This window comes from Pseudochaenichthys georgianus, chromosome 21 (assembly GCF_902827115.2).
Source record: "Pseudochaenichthys georgianus chromosome 21, fPseGeo1.2, whole genome shotgun sequence".
Classification (NCBI taxonomy): Eukaryota; Metazoa; Chordata; class Actinopteri; order Perciformes; family Channichthyidae; genus Pseudochaenichthys; species Pseudochaenichthys georgianus.
Window position 1 is genome coordinate 16,740,380 of NC_047523.1, and position 17,249 is coordinate 16,757,628.

The window sequence follows — 17,249 nt, forward strand, 5'->3', positions numbered from 1 at the left end:
CTTCTGCCTCTGCATTGCCCCCGGGCCGTCTGCCGGGGGCCCCTACTCGTCCTCTGCCGTGCCCAGAGGTGCGGGAAGGTATTTTTGAGTGGGGGTGCTGAGGTGCTGTCCGATGTAATTACGCACCAACGGGTGCCACACACACACAGCATAACAATGGACTCCAGTGAACACTATAGACTAGAGCATGCACAGAAGCACTAGCACACACACTACAAAGATGTAAAATATTATTTTACCAACAATGTGGAATGTATTGGCTACACATTACACAGATTATGCACGGCTGCAGCAGCTATAACCATAAAATAATAATTCAAATACCACAAACATGATATTGACCAGTATACAGATTATGCACACGATTTTGCAGATTTAGTGTGTCTGCGCCATGTTAGTTGTGTTGTTGTGCGTCACGTTAAAGGCAGCCGACTAAAAACTAACAAAAAACTTTTTTTCCACATCTTTTTTATTTTTTTTCCCTGAAGCAAAATTATTTATTATATAGTTTTAAATTATCATTTGAATAATAACATATCATTTAAAATATAATCTCAGGCACAATTAAATGAAATAAATATATAAAATTAAAATAAAATATATGTGCAGACAGGGGAGCTCCGCACCGCCTGCCTGCCGCTAGGGGGTGCTGCAGCGCCCTCAGCACCCCCCTTCCCGCGCCCCTGGCCGTGCCCCCGGGCTGTCAGCCCAAACCCGTCCTCCACCCACCCTTTTGGCCCTAGTCATGCGTCCCTCCTCTGGACCCTCTCATCCCACCCTGCTGAATTTATGTGTTTTTTGTTTTGGGATGTCTGGAATCCATCCCTTGAGGGGGGGATTCTGTCATGGTTTTGGATTTATGGAGCCATTTTCCGGTTTTATTTTGAAATTCTGTTCTCCCTTTGTCTGGTCTTCCTTCCTGTGTTTGCCCTCCTGTGTCTGATTGCCTCATTGTGTGCACCTGTTGCCCTTGTGTTTCTGCCTCCCCTGCCCAGCTGTGTCTTGTCCTGTCCTGATTACCCTTTCCATGTATTTAGTCTTGTCTTCCCCTTTGCTCTATGTTTGGGCGTTGTCTTACTGCACCCTCCATGTTGGTCCCTGTTGGTTTTTTGTCCCGATTTTCTTCGTGCTACGGGTTTATGGATTTATGTTTTTTTCATTGTCAACAGCTTTTGTTAATTAAAGCTCGCTTTTTGTTATACCTTGTACCCCTTCTTCTCATTCTGCATTTGGGTCCTGATTTTCCCCAACCCTGACACAAACTGAAGTTAAATCAATTTCTCACTTATTCTAAGAATGTACTTAACCTACTAAAAGGATTTCTTCTCAAATAATCGGGAAAATTATGTTGTAAAAACAATAACTCATCTCTCTCGTTCAGGTTAATGTGGTCGTTTTTTTTTTCTTCTTTGCGAAATGCCGCTGTCCAATACGGCAGACCAACTCACGCTTGCGCAGTGCAAATTGGGCAGACATGCCAGTCGGGTGGTCACAAAAGCAAACTAACAATACTGTTACGTGCCGTAGTGTGTGTGTGGTTCTATTTCGTCCCTACTGACCGTCAGAGGCGGTGCTTTAGCACTGGATATGTCCATCGCGCGCATGCGCAGCTCGAGTACGGCTATATCAGCCGGTATTGTCAGAGGATCTGTTCCTTTTCATCTTCTCGCTGCGCGAGGGTACCGTGGCTACGTTTTCGTAGCCTACAGCGTTCAGGTTTGAACGTTTGATCGGAGGGATTTCTCTGCAAACAGCTGGCCGCGTGAAGCTTCGCGACTGACAGTCGGGGCTACGGGTTGTTAGACGCGTCCTCCAGGAGCTGCGCCGGCTGTGCAGAGCCTCGACAGACAGGTTTGTGTCAGCTTGTTGCTGGTGATGGCTGTGTTTCCACACCCGCTCCCAGCCAAGTTGTCCTGATTACCGTCTTATTGTTTGTGGGTTAGACTTTCTGGTGACGACAGTGTTCCCGCTTCCTCTCCCATAAAGTTGCCCTTATGCTCTTTTGAAAGTTCTGCTTGTGGCGTTGTGCCCGAGCTATCATTAGCATTTGAGTCCCAGCTTTGGCTGCGTCCCTCATTCGATTTAGTATGGAAAGCCAAGAGTGTCATATTTTAAACCCGTTTTTTCGTTTAGATGCAGAAAGTAAGGTAAGTACTTTCTATTTTCTAGAAGCTATTATCTGGTCTTAACATTTGTGTTCTGATGTGGTCGCTTGATTGTTAGCAGCAGCCGCTTGGCTAACACCTTGCTGTTGAGCTTAACTATTAACTCAGGGCAGTGCTCCCGCTCCCTGTAGCATAGGGTTTGATTGCAGTAGCGCTAGTTCGTTGTATTACTGCTCCTAGTACTAGACTCCTAGCACTAGGATGATATGCAGAGAACATCTTCACGGCGGGTGCTGTGTGCTCGGCATGTGCGGTTACTACTGTAACCAGACACGGTTCTATGCGGGCTGTTCTCTTTCTTAGAAGCTAATTATCTGGTCTTAACATTGTGTTCTGACTTGGTCACTTGATTGTTAGCAGCAGCCGCTTGGCTAACACCTTGCATGTACTGTTAAGCTTCATTATTTAACTCAGCCGGTGAGGGCAGTGCTCTCGCTGCTGCTCCCGGTAAACGCATGGTATGGTTGCAGTAGCGCTTTATCGTGGTATTTACTGCTCCTAGTACTAGACTCCTAGCACTAGGACGATATGCAGAGAACAATCTTCACTGTGTGTGCCGTGTTCTCTGCATGTATGGCCATTAAGGAGGATTTCATCCTCCCAATATTATATTGTCTAGTGGGCAGCCGTTGGCTGACACTTTTAGGCACCGGCCACAGTTACTATTGTAACTAAGGTTCTAAGCCGTAAGTACTGGCCATAATTACTACTGTAACTACAGTTCCAAGCCGTGCACGTACTGGCCATAGGCAATACCGTAACTACGGCTCTATGCCGTGTAAGTACTGGCCATAGTTACTACTGTAACTACGGTTCTAAACCATGTAAGTGCTGGCCATAGTTACTACGGTAACTACGGTTCCAAGCCGTGCAAGTACTGGCCAGAGTTACTATTGTAACTACGGCTCTATGCTGTGTAAGTATCCAAGCCGTGCAAGTACTGGCCAGAGTTACGACTGTAACTACGGTTCTAAGCCGTGTAAGTACTGGCCATAGTTACTACTGTAACTACGGTTAGATGCCGTGTGAGCCCTGGCCATTGTTACTGCTGTAACTACGGCTCTGTGCTATTCTATTCTTTAGAAGCTAGTTATCTGGTCTTAAACATGTGTGTTATTTGACTTGATCTCGCTTGATCGTTAGCAGCAGCCGCTCGGCTAACGTCTTGCGTATACTGTTAGCTTCTTTATTTTACCCAGCTAGGTGAAGGCAGTGCTCTCGCTCCCGCTCCCTCTACCGGTAATGCGGATGTAGCTACATCCCTTTTTCTGTTCGGCGAGTAGTAGCACCGCTCTACTCTTCCCGTTCAGCAGGTAGCCGGTGAAGGCTGTGTTCCCGCACCCGCTCCCGGTTACACTGCATCTGGCGTTCGACTCTAACTTAACCAGTGAAGGCAGTTCTCGCCCCCACTCCTGGTAGACGCCAAACGGCCTCGTTTTTCCGTTAAGCAGGTAGCCGGTGAAGGCTGTGTTCCTGCACCCGCTCCCGGTTACACTGCATCTGGCATTCGTCTCTAACTCAACCAGTGAAGGCAGTTCTCGCCCCCGCTCCTGGTAGACGCCAAACCGCCTTGTTTTTTCTGTTAAGCAGGTAGCTGGTGAAGGCTGTGTTCCCGCACCCGCTCCCGGTTACGCTGCATCTGGCATTCGTCTCTAACTCGACCAGTGAAGGCAGTGTTCTCGCCCCCGCTCCTGGTAGACGCGGAACTGCCTTGTTTCTCCGTTAAGCAGGTAGCCGGTGAAGGCTGTGTTCCCGCACCCGCTCCCGGTTACACTGCATCTGGCATTCGTCTCTAACTCAACCAGTGAAGGCAGTTCTCGCCCCCGCTCCTGGTAGACGCCAAACCGCCTTGTTTTTTCTGTTAAGCAGGTAGCTGGTGAAGGCTGTGTTCCCGCACCCGCTCCCGGTTACGCTGCATCTGGCATTCGTCTCTAACTCGACCAGTGAAGGCAGTGTTCTCGCCCCCGCTCCTGGTAGACGAGGAACTGCCTTGTTTCTCCGTTAAGCAGGTAGCCGGTGAAGGCTGTGTTCCCGCACCCGCTCCCGGTTACACTGCATCTGGCATTCGTCTCTAACTCAACCAGTGAAGGCAGTTCTCGCCCCCGCAACTGGTAGACGCCAAACTGCCTTGTTTTTTCTGTTAAGCAGGTAGCTGGTGAAGGCTGTGTTCCCGCACCCGCTCCCGGTTACACTGCATCTGGCATTCGTCTCTAACTCAACCAGTGAAGGCAGTTCTTGCCCCCGCTCCTGGTAGACGCCAAACTGCCTTGTTTCTCCGTTAAGCAGGTAGCCGGTGAAGGCTGTGTTCCCGCACCCGCTCCCGGTTACACTGCATCTGGCATTCGTCTCTAACTCAACCAGTGAAGGCAGTTCTCGCCCCCGCTCCTGGTAGACGCCAAACCGCCTTGTTTTTTCTGTTAAGCAGGTAGCTGGTGAAGGCTGTGTTCCCGCACCCGCTCCCGGTTACGCTGCATCTGGCATTCGTCTCTAACTCGACCAGTGAAGGCAGTGTTCTCGCCCCCGCTCCTGGTAGACGCGGAACTGCCTTGTTTCTCCGTTAAGCAGGTAGCCGGTGAAGGCTGTGTTCCCGCACCCGCTCCCGGTTACACTGCATCTGGCATTCGTCTCTAACTCAACCAGTGAAGGCAGTTCTCGCCCCCGCAACTGGTAGACGCCAAACTGCCTTGTTTTTTCTGTTAAGCAGGTAGCTGGTGAAGGCTGTGTTCCCGCACCCGCTCCCGGTTACACTGCATCTGGCATTCGTCTCTAACTCAACCAGTGAAGGCAGTTCTTGCCCCCGCTCCTGGTAGACGCCAAACTGCCTTGTTTTTCTGTTAAGCAGGTAGCTGGTGAAGGCTGTGTTCCCGCACCCGCTCCCGGTTACGCTGCATCTGGCATTCGTCTCTAACTCAACCAGTGAAGGCAGTGTTCTCGCCCCCGCTCCTGGTAGACGCTAAACTGCCTTGTTTATTCTGTTAAGCAGGTAGCTGGTGAAGGCTGTGTTCCCGCACCCGCTCCCGGTTACGCTGCATCTGGCATTCGTCTTAATTTAACCAGTGAAGGCAGTGTTTTCTCGCCCCCGCTCCTGGTAGACGCTAAACTGCCTGGTTCCGTTAAGCAGGTAGCTGGTGAAGGCTGTGTTCCCGCACCCGCTCCCGGTTACGCTGCATCTGGCACTCGCCTCTAGCTCAGCCAGTGAAGGCAGTGTTTTCGCCCCCGCTCTTGGTAAACTGCCTTATTTACTAATCCAGCTAGGTGAAGGCAGTGATCTCGCTCCCGCTCCCTCTGCCGTAACGTGGGTGTAATTACATCCCTCTTTCTGTTCGGTATGGAAGCAAACAAGAGACAGAAGTATTTGAATTTTATCAGACACTGAATTTATAGCATTGAAAATAATTACTTTGAAAATCATGTATCTGAATGTTTTTTGCTCCGAATTTACCTATGTGAAATAAAAATGTTGAAATTCAGATCCCAAAAATTCAAGTGAAAAAAATTTGACGTCAAATATTTCGGTGTTTAAAATTCGATGTAAAAAAATTCGGTGTATAAAATTCGACGTCAAAAATTGCGATGCAGCATCATCCGGGCTACTCAGACAGGATAAGCAATCGAGCCCGAATGCAATCAACCCGACTTCAGGGGGACAGTGCTGTGAAGCTCAATGCTGCAAACTGTAGGCGACGTCGGATGCATATGGGAGCAATTCCCGTAGACCCTATGTTAAAATGTCCAACTTAACAAAAGAAAATGAACATGTTTCTAGCCTGGATCCACAAAAACATATTCTGTATAGATTACCCCTTCATGACAACAGGACTGCTTCTCCTGGCTCCTCTGTCTCACTGCTAGCTCCGTTAGCTCCGTGAGGAGAACACTACTTGAACTCGGCCGTGTTTGTTGTGTTGGCTCCTGGTGGACTATTCGTCATGCAAATATAGGATTTATCTGCGGTTAAAATAGACCGACCGTGAATACAGTTTCTTCGGTAAGTCAACCCTGCATAAAGTACATAAAGTACTTATGTTATGTTACTGGTGTTTTTATTAAGCTAACGTTAATGAATGTTTAGAGTTGGGTTAGCATTTGAGCAATCGTAGCTCCATCTGTGCTAACGATGCTATGCGTAGCATCCAAGAGTGTATAACATTAAGTGGGATGCTACTGTATACCAAAAGGCTTCTGTGCGAGGTTGGTAAAATAAGGTCATCCTTGTACGTTAGATAGTTAGGTTACTGTATGCATTGTTAAGGTTCGTTTAAATTCGCTATGCTCTACTATAGCATACAATAGACTAGCTAACGTCAACGTATTGTTGGAGAGAGCAGTGTATATTAAATCAACCTCACAATGAAATGTGTGTATCTTTAAAATATATCCATTAGATATTGTAATATGGTTTGTTGAACTGGAGTTATTTATTGCAGCTAACCGCCTATCCGACGAACGACACAAACATTGTTGTTTTTAATATTATTATTACCAATGCCTCTTTTAATTGTATTATCCTCACACTTGAGAAACAGCCTTATCGTGGCTGTAGAACAGAACATGTAACTTAATGCCTGCATTTAAGGATGATGAATAGCGTAGTCAATGCTTTAGTGACAAGGAAATTATTTGTTTAAATATTAGACATGACGTTATGTGTGACTTCAGTGAAAATTAAGCTTATCCATTGCATTTGTTCAATAGGTTTGTGTCTTACCCTTACGTGTGAGATACATATGAATATGGCATATGAAAACAAATTAATTTGACTGACTCGTGAAAAACTCATCCAAAGTAACAGTAAAATAAAAAAGACCTACACAATATTACTCAATCAAACTGATACAGTATGAGGACTGTGATATCCAGCAATTTCTTAAGTATAACAATAAGATTATGACCTGTTTTTAAAAGAAGATAAAAAGTTGTTTGCATGTAAAGAAGTCTGTAACCCACACATGTAACTTTACATCTGTTTGTTCAAAGTGTCCTTAAGGTGATCCAGACAGGCTGGACCAGAGGAGGAGAGACAGATCTGGACTCCTAGCAGCAGACAACTTCAGCACGGATTCCAAGGTACACCTTTTTCATTCTTTACTAAGAATGCATAAAGTAATGACTCTAATACACTGATACACATGCCATTAAACATGACTGAATACTAGATCACCTACACATCAGTGATGTTGAGTGTACTTTCTTAGCAAAAAGTTACATTTACATTTTACCAAGCAACATCACTTTTTTGTTTATTGTATTTAAGACAAATATTATTGAACATGGTGAGAACTGCGACCCTTTGTCTTTCAGTGAGACAACCGAACAGAGCAAGCTTCTACAGTTGCACTAAGTTTTGATAACAGTTAAATATTATTTTAATAATACATTTATTTCAATGTTGATGAATTTAGAACGGTTTATTCATAATCTGATTATTTTTGTAGTACACTGTTGGATTTAAAAAACACATTAAAATAAAAAAATCATTATATTTATAGCCCCTGAACAAACAAACACACCTCTTTCTTAAATAACACACTTGCTCTGCAATAATATGTTTTTTGATATTTCTGTTAGGAAAGGACAGGCCTGAGAGACAGGACTGCTTCACCATGTTCTCTTTCTCTGAGGGTCCAGAAGAACATCCAAGAGGGAAAGGAATAGCTGATCTGATGAGATTTAAGAGCAGTACAGGACATTCACTAAGAGACACTTAGGCCCTTTCTCATTTCACTTATTGCCCTCCTCGAGACTTCGTCCCGCCCACAGGAGATGCGAGCGGAGGAGCCAAGGAGGGGAACCGAGGAGAGAGGAGGAGGAGAACCGAGGAGGGAGGAGGGGAAGCAGCAGGCGGTTAGAGAAATGAGAACTCCTCTCCTCTGAGCGGTCATCTTAAAGAGACGTCCATTAATGATGACAGGAGGCTCAGCCTCTGTCTGATGGACAGATGTGTTCATGACCACTTATATATTTACTTTGATTCATTCACAGTGCGGTATAATGAGACAATAACAGGCTACAGATGCGGACATATACACACACATAGCCTATGTATATATTTATATAAATATATACAATTTCAGAATCAAACGGAGCACTCTCATAATAACGTAACACTATCAGAGACTGGATATACCCAAATAAATGGTGCCAATCTTCAGTCAGATGTGAATGTGTAACTTAACATTTTCAGTAAGAATAACGGACAAAAGGAGTGCAAATGCAAATACAATTTATTGAAATGTGAACTAAAAGTTATCAAGCATGAACCATCACAATTTTTTTTAAATAAAAATGAAATAATATACATAAGTTACACTAAATGTTAATTGATTAAGTAAACACATTTTGTCAAATAAAGTGACAGGCTAGGTCTGTGCAGGTGGTAACAGCTATGCCCAGCATGGGCTAAGTTCTGTAGGTGCAGCTGGTGCAGGTCCTCCTCCCTCAGGCCGGGGGCCTGTACTACGAACCTGGTTCAACCTAACCTGGATATGTTTGAGTTAGCCGGTTGGCCTAATCCAAAACATACGCGCTCTCGCTAAGCGGTCCTACAACGCTGGTTATCAAGTGAATCGCTCAAGCCAGCTGTGTCCTATCTAGCTAGGTGTGCGTTCACATGAAAGGGGTGGTATTTGGAGCATTCGTCCAATCACAAACATGGAGAAGCATACTGACAGCGCAGCGTCATACTTCCTGAATGAAAAGTCAACGATAATATTAGACATATGAAGAAGTTAAACTTTAAACATCCATGACTTAAACACTTTATTCAGGATAAAAGCCACATAGCTGCACCTGCAAGGTGAATACAGCTGGTAACAGAACAAGTGTTTGAATGCGTACATCAACAGGTTCATGATATCACTGCCCGTCTAAAACACGATCTGACTTTAATTACATTTGACTAGAGTGTTTCCTCAATTTATGTGTTGCTTAAAATAATACTTCTGCATCCAGTATGTGACGCTGTGAGTGTTGCACGGCCAGATACGGCTCAGCTGACTAAGATAAGGAGATATATGATACATTATGAAGTGATATGCCGCGGACTGTACTTAATGTACTCTGATCCGGTTACTTATGTTGTGGCAGATATTTAAGTAAGCTTCCTTAACGCTAATGTTATAATAGTCAGATTGCTCTGAAGATGGAAGTGATATTCTATTGATGTTCACGTTCACACAGTCGGTGATTTCTGCCGGCCGTCTTTCCTGCGACGGCAGTTTTTCTGTATTTCCTTTCTCCTGTGATATGACTTGATCGCTTTAAACTCCGCACACTGAGCTCTGATTGGTCAGCAGGCAGTGCTTTCACTGAGTTGAGCTCTTAGCCTGCAACCTAACCTGGTCCCGACCAGGTTAGCCGCTAAGCATAAGTTACCATGGAGATCTAGCCTGCTAAAAAGAGAACCAGCTTCGTAGGACCGGAAACCCAGAGTTTTCCCTGAATTTAGCCGGCTAGGCGAAAATCCTGCTTCGTAGTATACCCCCTTGGTCCTCCTCGCAGGGAAAGACCCTCAGCCCTCTCTGGCCAAACCAACAGACAGGACGTTCATAAAGCTGAGGTCTCCCCCAAAGTCTCTAATCATCCATCCTGTGAATATGAGAGGGGAACAAATAGTGTAATAGATGCTTTGGACAATAAGAAATATAAAGTTAACTGTTGAGTTGCTCAGTTTTTTAGATTGACAGGGTTTAATAATACAAACAAAAGGAGAGGCACCGTAAAATAAAGATTGGTCTTTCAATAAATTGTGTTGATTTTGTCTTTTGAATTGTTTGTCTAAAGTCAAGTACAGAACTGTTACTTATAGTTTGAATAATAGTCTGGTTATAATGTTTGGAGGAGGCATCACAGGTAAGAGCACCATTTGTTGTGTTGCATCCACAACAAATCAGATGTGTGTGTATTTATTTATCTACTATTTCTTGAATCATTACTGTCAGTCCAAAACAAGAGATTTTGTTTTAGTAACATTTTTTTTTAAAACATTCTCTTTTCCACTACACTATCTTGAATACTTTAGTTTTTACATCACTACATTTATCTAACAGCTTTAACATTGTAAAGGTGTCACGTCGGACTCTGGGTAATTATGACAGCATGTCCTACTATTTTGAGAGTTTGAACAAACCAGACCTTCATCTATTAATGTAGAAAATAGTCAGCACATTAAAACATTATGAAAGTAATCATTAGTTCAAAATGAGCTCCAACTACAACAGTTAAGTCAACTCGTGCATCGGTAATAACAATAAAACAAATTATATAATAGTATAACTTACTTGTGTCGACTTTAAATACTTTAACAACACTTTCCTAATTATACTAGCATACCTTTACTAAAGTAATATTAACATGTTTAAATGCAGGGCTTTTGCAAGAGAGTATTTCGTATAGTGTAGCATGGTCTACTTGACTTATCTAACCGAAGTGATCGTTACGTTACTTTGTAAACCGTCACCCCCCCCCCCCCCCCACACACACACACACACCCACACACACACACACACACACACACACACACAAAAGGACACAGTAACGTTGTGATTCACCTCAATTAATGATAACTACGGAGCTTGCTAACAGCAAGGCACAAGGCTACTTCACTCATTTAGCTAGCTAATGTAAGATACAAATGCTGTCGAGCCCTCACTGCTTGTAAAATAAAGAGCACAAACTGACTACTTACCCGAGCGGCGAGCCCTGCTGTTCTCCGCCATTTTTCTCCCGGGTTATTGTGATCACATGACTGACAAAGCCGTGCTCTGATAGGCCAGAAGTCGGTTTGATTGCATTAGGGCTCGATTGGTTTTCCTGTCTGAGTAGCCCGGATGATGCTGCATCGCAATTTTGGACATCGAATTTTTTGACGTCGAATTTTTTTCACTTGAATTTTTGGGATCAGAATTTGAACATTCTAATTTGTTTTCACTTGAATTTTTACATTTTTATTTCACATAGGTAAATTCGGAGCAAAAACATTCAGATACATGATTTTCAAAGTAATTATTTTCAATGCTATAAATTCGGTGTCTAATACAATTCAAATACTTCTGTCTCTTGTTTGCTTCCATAGTTCGGCGAGTAGCAGCAACGCTCTACTCTTTCCATTAAGCAGGTAGCTGGTGAAGGCTGTGTTCCCGCACCCGCTCCCGGCTACGCTGCATCTGGCTACCTACAGAATGGTTCATTCATGTAGCGCCTGTAGGGTTTCTCTTGAGCCCGAGGACGGCCACGACCGCTGCCCCTCCTGCCTCGGCCGCTTCTGGCGGACAGTGGGGACGAAATTCGAGCATCTGAGGGAGGTTCTCACGGTAAACGCCTGCATGAGCTGTAGCTGCATGCCTCGGGTGCTCAGAGTGGCTCGAATCACTGAGGTGGAGCGTCTGGCAGCAGCCAACAGACACCTCTCCTTGTCACGTACTCCTCCAGATCAATTCGGCCGTTCCCGGCGACTGGAGGGAGCGATGGCTTTGTGTGCTCCCCCCAATAGAAGGACTAGAAATAGGCTGTCCTCTAAAGTGGATCGGCTAGCTGCCGATAGGGGCATGATGAAGTCGCCTCTTGGCCCTTCAGCCTGGGCCCGGTGCTACATGCCCCCCCCCCCCTCCTTCGGTTGGCGCCCCTCCTTCGGTTGGCGCCCCTCCTTCGGCTGACGCACCTCCTCCAGTTGACGGAGAGTCCTCCGGTTGACGGAGAGTCCTCCGGTTGACGGAGAGTCCTCCGTCGCGTACCAGTCGAGCCAGGGGAGCTGTTTAGATCAGCTGCCCTGGAGGCACTGGAGTGTGCTGCCCAAGCTAGGCAGACCAGGCAGCAGCACTCGGGTCCTCGCAGACCTGTGCCCACTCCCAGCAGGCCCAGGGGCCGCTCTAGCAGCCGCACTCAGCCGCTGGATTACAGGGGTGGTCTGCAGAGGTCTTAGCGGCCCACTCAACCGCCTCCCAATGACTTTCGTGCCCCATGTTGCCCGCCTTCCAGGCGGCCTCGTGCCCCAGAGCCTTACCGGAACCCCCCAAGAGGCTCCAGGGTCCGGGGGGCTGGGCTCTGAAATCCCGGGGGTGGTCGGCGGCTGCTTTCCCAGCAGCAGCTCAGTTTCTGGGCAGTCTGTACTTCCGTCCCTTGGGTGGTTTTCACCTTAACCCAGGGGTACGGACCGCAGCTCCGGCCCCTAGCCTTTGCCTGGGTCTAATTGACAGTCGTCAGCGATCCGGCAGGGGCCCTAGCTCTGGGCCAAGAGTTGTCCGTCCTTTTGTCCAAGGACGCAATCAACCCAGTAAGACCCTCTGCTTAGCCAGGGGGTTCTACTCGGCATACTTTCTCGTGAGCAAGAAAGTCGGCGGATTTCGCCCGATCTTGGACCTCAGAGGAATCAACAGATTCCTGAAGGTGCTGCCATTCTATATGCTGTCTACTGCATACCCACAGGTGGAGTGGTTCCCAACCGAGGGATGCCTACTTCCACGTGGGCCGGGCAAGAGGGTGCCTTATATTCAGTTCCTCCGGCCCTTGGGCAGACTGGCAGCTGCCTCGGCCGCTGGGCCCTTAGGCCCGCTGTCGTTGTGCCCCATGCAGATGTGGCTGAACAGCCTTCACTTGGACGCCAAGTGGCACAGGCACAGTGAAGTCAGGGTGTTGCAGCATTGCTCCACTCTCCGTCACGCTGGAGGGGCAGGGCCTATCTCTGGTAGGCGTGCCCATGGGCGCCATCCCATCCCGCCAGGAGACCATCACCATAGGTGCATGTCTCTCAGGGTGGGGTGCAGTGCGGCAGGGCAGGACCGTTCAGGGTCAGTGGTCTGCCCAGCAGAGTGCGCGCCGGGTCAACGTGCTAGAGCTTCGGGCCGTGCAGCTTGCACTCACGCACTTTCTACCCCAACTGGGGGGCAAGAATGTGCGTGTTCCTTGGGGACAGCATGTACATTGTTGCTTAGACAACAATCCCTTCTAGATAGTGGACGTTCTCACTCCACTCTGAATTTATGTGGCTGCGATTCTGCCCAACATGTTCGGGTCGACGGCGCCACGGCGGGGTGCCACAGGTCGGTGTCCCTCTTTATGAGAGGGGCTTTACGGCAGCGTCCCCCGTGCACCCCGAGGGCTCCGGCTTGGGACCTGCCCTTGCTGCCGGATGCCCTATCACCTCCTCCCTTCGAGCCCCTGGCCCAGGTGGGGCTTAGGTGGCTGCCCACAAAGGCAGCATTTCTGCTTGCCATAGCCTCAGGGAAGTGAGTCGGGGAGTTGCATGTCCTCTCTGGACAGGCAGGATCTGGGGAAGTTTGTAAATAAATAAATAATAATATTTGTAAGCAGCCGTTGCTATGGGGTCTAAATTAGATGCCAGGGTAAAAGTGCGTATGGCTCGTCTCCAGTGTGAGAGGGAGGAGCGTGAGCGTGAGCGAGAGTTTCAGCTCAGGAGGGAGCTGGAGATCAGGAAGCAGGAGCTGGAGATCAGGAAGTTGGAGGCAGACACTGCTGTCCGGATGCGTCAGCTAGAGCTCCAAGCAGCTGTGGTCATGGCCGTATCTACCATTGAGGTCACCGAGGTCCGGACCTCGGTAATATTTTCCGAGCTGTGTATAACAAAACTTGTGAAATAATTGCACTAAACGGGGTTCTTTGTAGTACTTCCATTTACTGACGATGGGGGCGCTGCATAACTACGTAGCCTCTGTTAAAGCAAACAGAAGAAGACGACATGTATCAACAAACCACCGCAGCCCGGACTTGTATCGGAGCAGCGAAGGAGTGATGAGGTATCTAGAGATCTGAGTCCAGCGGGCTGCTTGTGTTTCTGTTCATCAGGACATCATATGAGCAGTCAGTGGACGTCCGACAACATGCACACTAACTTATATTGCAGCTATAGGCTATACTTTGGTTTAAATTGCGTGAATAAACTAGCTAGAGAGCTAAAGTTAATTACGTTCATCCAATGTCAGAAGGATTAACGTTGTAATGCTTTTCTTTCATTTCAATTTGAGTAAAACATTGAAGATATAACATTGTATTGTTTTCTTTTTACACTGACTCAGATATAATGAAAAGACTACGTCAGTCGAAGCTCAGCTTTGGTAAGGAAGAGACGGGACAGGCAGAGAGAAAGAGAGAGAGAGAGAAAGTGATGGAAGTCAGGGAGGAACTGGAGTCACACAACATAATGTAGGCTTAATAAGCCCATCTATTTATCTATCTATGTATCTATAACAATAGTCTTCATTTACAATAGGCATAATTTTAAAACATACATCTTTATGATGTCATAATAACATACAATTGTATAAAACACAATACATCTTTTTTCTCTTTTGAGAATCAAACAAAACAGATTTAAATTTAAAAAAAAGAATGCATGCAAACAAACAAGTGAAATGAACTAAATTGCTGAATTGCTTTTAATTCACTGGCAGGAGCGACAAGTGAGGAGGAGCAAACGGTGAACAACGAGGGAGAGATTGAACAAAAAGAAAGAGTAGAGGACAGAGAGAGTAATGAACAGGAAGAAGACAGAGAGACTAAAGAAGATGGAACAGAGGCTGCAGGTTATGGAAAGGAGAGAGACATGGAAAATGAATGTTACAATGTGTTGTGATCATTTTAGCCTCTTCTGCATGTCCAGATCATTAATAGTAACAATCAACTGATTATTATGTATTACACTTTTTAAATTATTTATGCTGACATTGTCAGCCCACTGACATGGGTTGAAATCAATATATTATCCAATTTGTGACCCCCTACAGGACTTAAAAAGCACCTAAATCATTAAAATCCCAAAAATCTCGGGGGGTATCCCCCGAACCCCCCTAGCATGTTTGGACCTCGGTATTTAGGAAATCCTGTATACGGCCCTGGCTGTGGTGGGTGATTCTGCCGTTACACCTTCAGGTTCTGCTGCTGCTTTTGATGTTGGTAGCAACATTCAGCTGGTCCCTGTCTTTCTTGAGTCGGAAGTGGAGATGTTCTTTGGTGCATTTGAGCGCATTGCTGCTGCCCTGCACTGGCCAGAAGACGTGTGGGCCATACTTGTACAGTGCAAGCTAGTCGGCAAGGCTCAGGAGGCTTGCTCTTCTCTTTCTGTCGAGGATAGTTTGGAGTATGACAAGGTGAAAGGTGCTATTCTCAGGGCATATGAGCTTGTGTCTGAGGCCTACAGGCAGCGTTTTCGCGGCATGAAGAAAGCTGCTGGCCAAACATACGTGGACTTCGCGAGGGAGAAGAAAGTCCTCTTTGACAGGTGGTGTAGAGCATGTAAAGCGGATGACATCGCTTCAGTATGTGAGCTGATGCTGTTAGAGGAGTTCAAAAACTGTGTACCGGAGCGTACGGTAGTCTACCTGAATGAGCAGAGAGTGACTACCTTTCAGCAGGCTGCCACTCTGGCAGACGAGTCTGCGCTGATACACAAGAGCGGTTTTTTTCAGCGGGATCCTCCTCAGCGGGACACTTATCGGAGAGCTCCTGATAATTATGTTCCCTGTGCCAGTGTTCCAGTGTTAGGTCACGCGTACCGTCACTTGTGTCACAAAGCGCATTTGCGTACCGACGTACTTGTGAAGCTTTTCCAGAAGGCGGTTAGATCACCGGACGACAGAGTCGGTCTCCGTGTGCACAGACAGGGCTGCTGTTAACGTCGGTCTGTACAACGGAACTGTGCCAAAACTACGCCAACCGGCTGTGGAGGGAGACTCCCCCCTTCACTGGAGAACTGCGCTAAAACAGCTGATCACAACGTTCACACTATTGCGGCTTTCACACCAGCGCTTTTCAGTTTCTAGCTCCGAGCGGGAGCTTTTTTGGTTCAGCTCCGGTTTCCCTTTTCAGCTCCCACTCTGTACACACCGCCCACTGGCGCCCCAGAGCTGCCCTTGCTGCGTCATGACGTCACCGTTTACATCGCTGATTTGCCCCCCAACGGCACCCATTACGGCGCTCACAACAACAACAACTGCGTCGGGTCGATGATCGTGTTGATTTTAATCACACGAAGCCAGAATAAATTGAATAACGACTTCTCCAACCTTATACTTTTCTCCAGAGTGCCGTGGTTCATTGTTTATTAATGTGTTTCTGCAGCATTTACCGACCGCTGCAGTGCTGGCTGCTCTTCCACGGGAGTTTATTCTCCCGTTAGCTCCCGGTTAGCTCACACTGCAGCGGCCGCTCTAAAGTATTCACTGTCCGACTCACACAAGCAGCTGATGCATATCCCCAGTTCCCCTTAGCCTAAGTGAATGTGTGTCAGTCTGAATTGACACTGTTTGGTATCACAACGCTGTTATGAAAGTTTCTCTGGTATAAAACGGGTGATGTTAGCATAGCAACCGAAGCTAAACTGACTACTTGCATCCGATAGCTGCAATAATACAAAACAACACGTCTGCCTCCCTCCACAATGATCGATAACAGTGAACGGATGGTCAAAGTAAGGCACAAATAAACAGAATCACACGAAGCCTGGTTAGTGTTGCCTGACTTTATAAAGTGTGTTTATAGGCACTACTGCTTGTAGGCAGGCATGACAGTCGACCCATGGGAGGTGGGTTTAGTTTCCTGCACGCCTCGACGTAAGAGAGACGTAAGCGACGTCACCTCTTAGCTCCAAAGCTCTTGCCTCTGGAACGACAATTTTTTGGAGCTGGAAATGAAGCGGATTCCGGAGCTAAGAGCCGGCGCAGCTCCGGTGTGAACCCGGCGCTTTTCAGGCTCTAGCTCGGAGCTGAAAAGGCGCTGGTGTGAAAGGGGCATCTGTGGTCACGAAGTACTCCACTAGCCCCCCCCCCCCCCCCCCCCCCCCCCCCCCCCCTCTGTCGACTTTCCTGAAGTACTCCCCCGTTGATAGAAATCAACACGTAATGAATTAAGACCCCACGGTTTGATGATTGATAGGTGGTGGGTTGTCTTTCATTTTGACATGCAGAAAAATGTTATAATAAACATAGATACTGTATGTTAAATGGATATATCCGCCTTCTTTCATTTATCTTTCCATTCCCACAACAATATACATAAATAAATGGCATATTTTGGACATAGTTCGAATGGTGATTAATCATGATTAATTCATTTTTAAGCTGTGATTAATCTGAT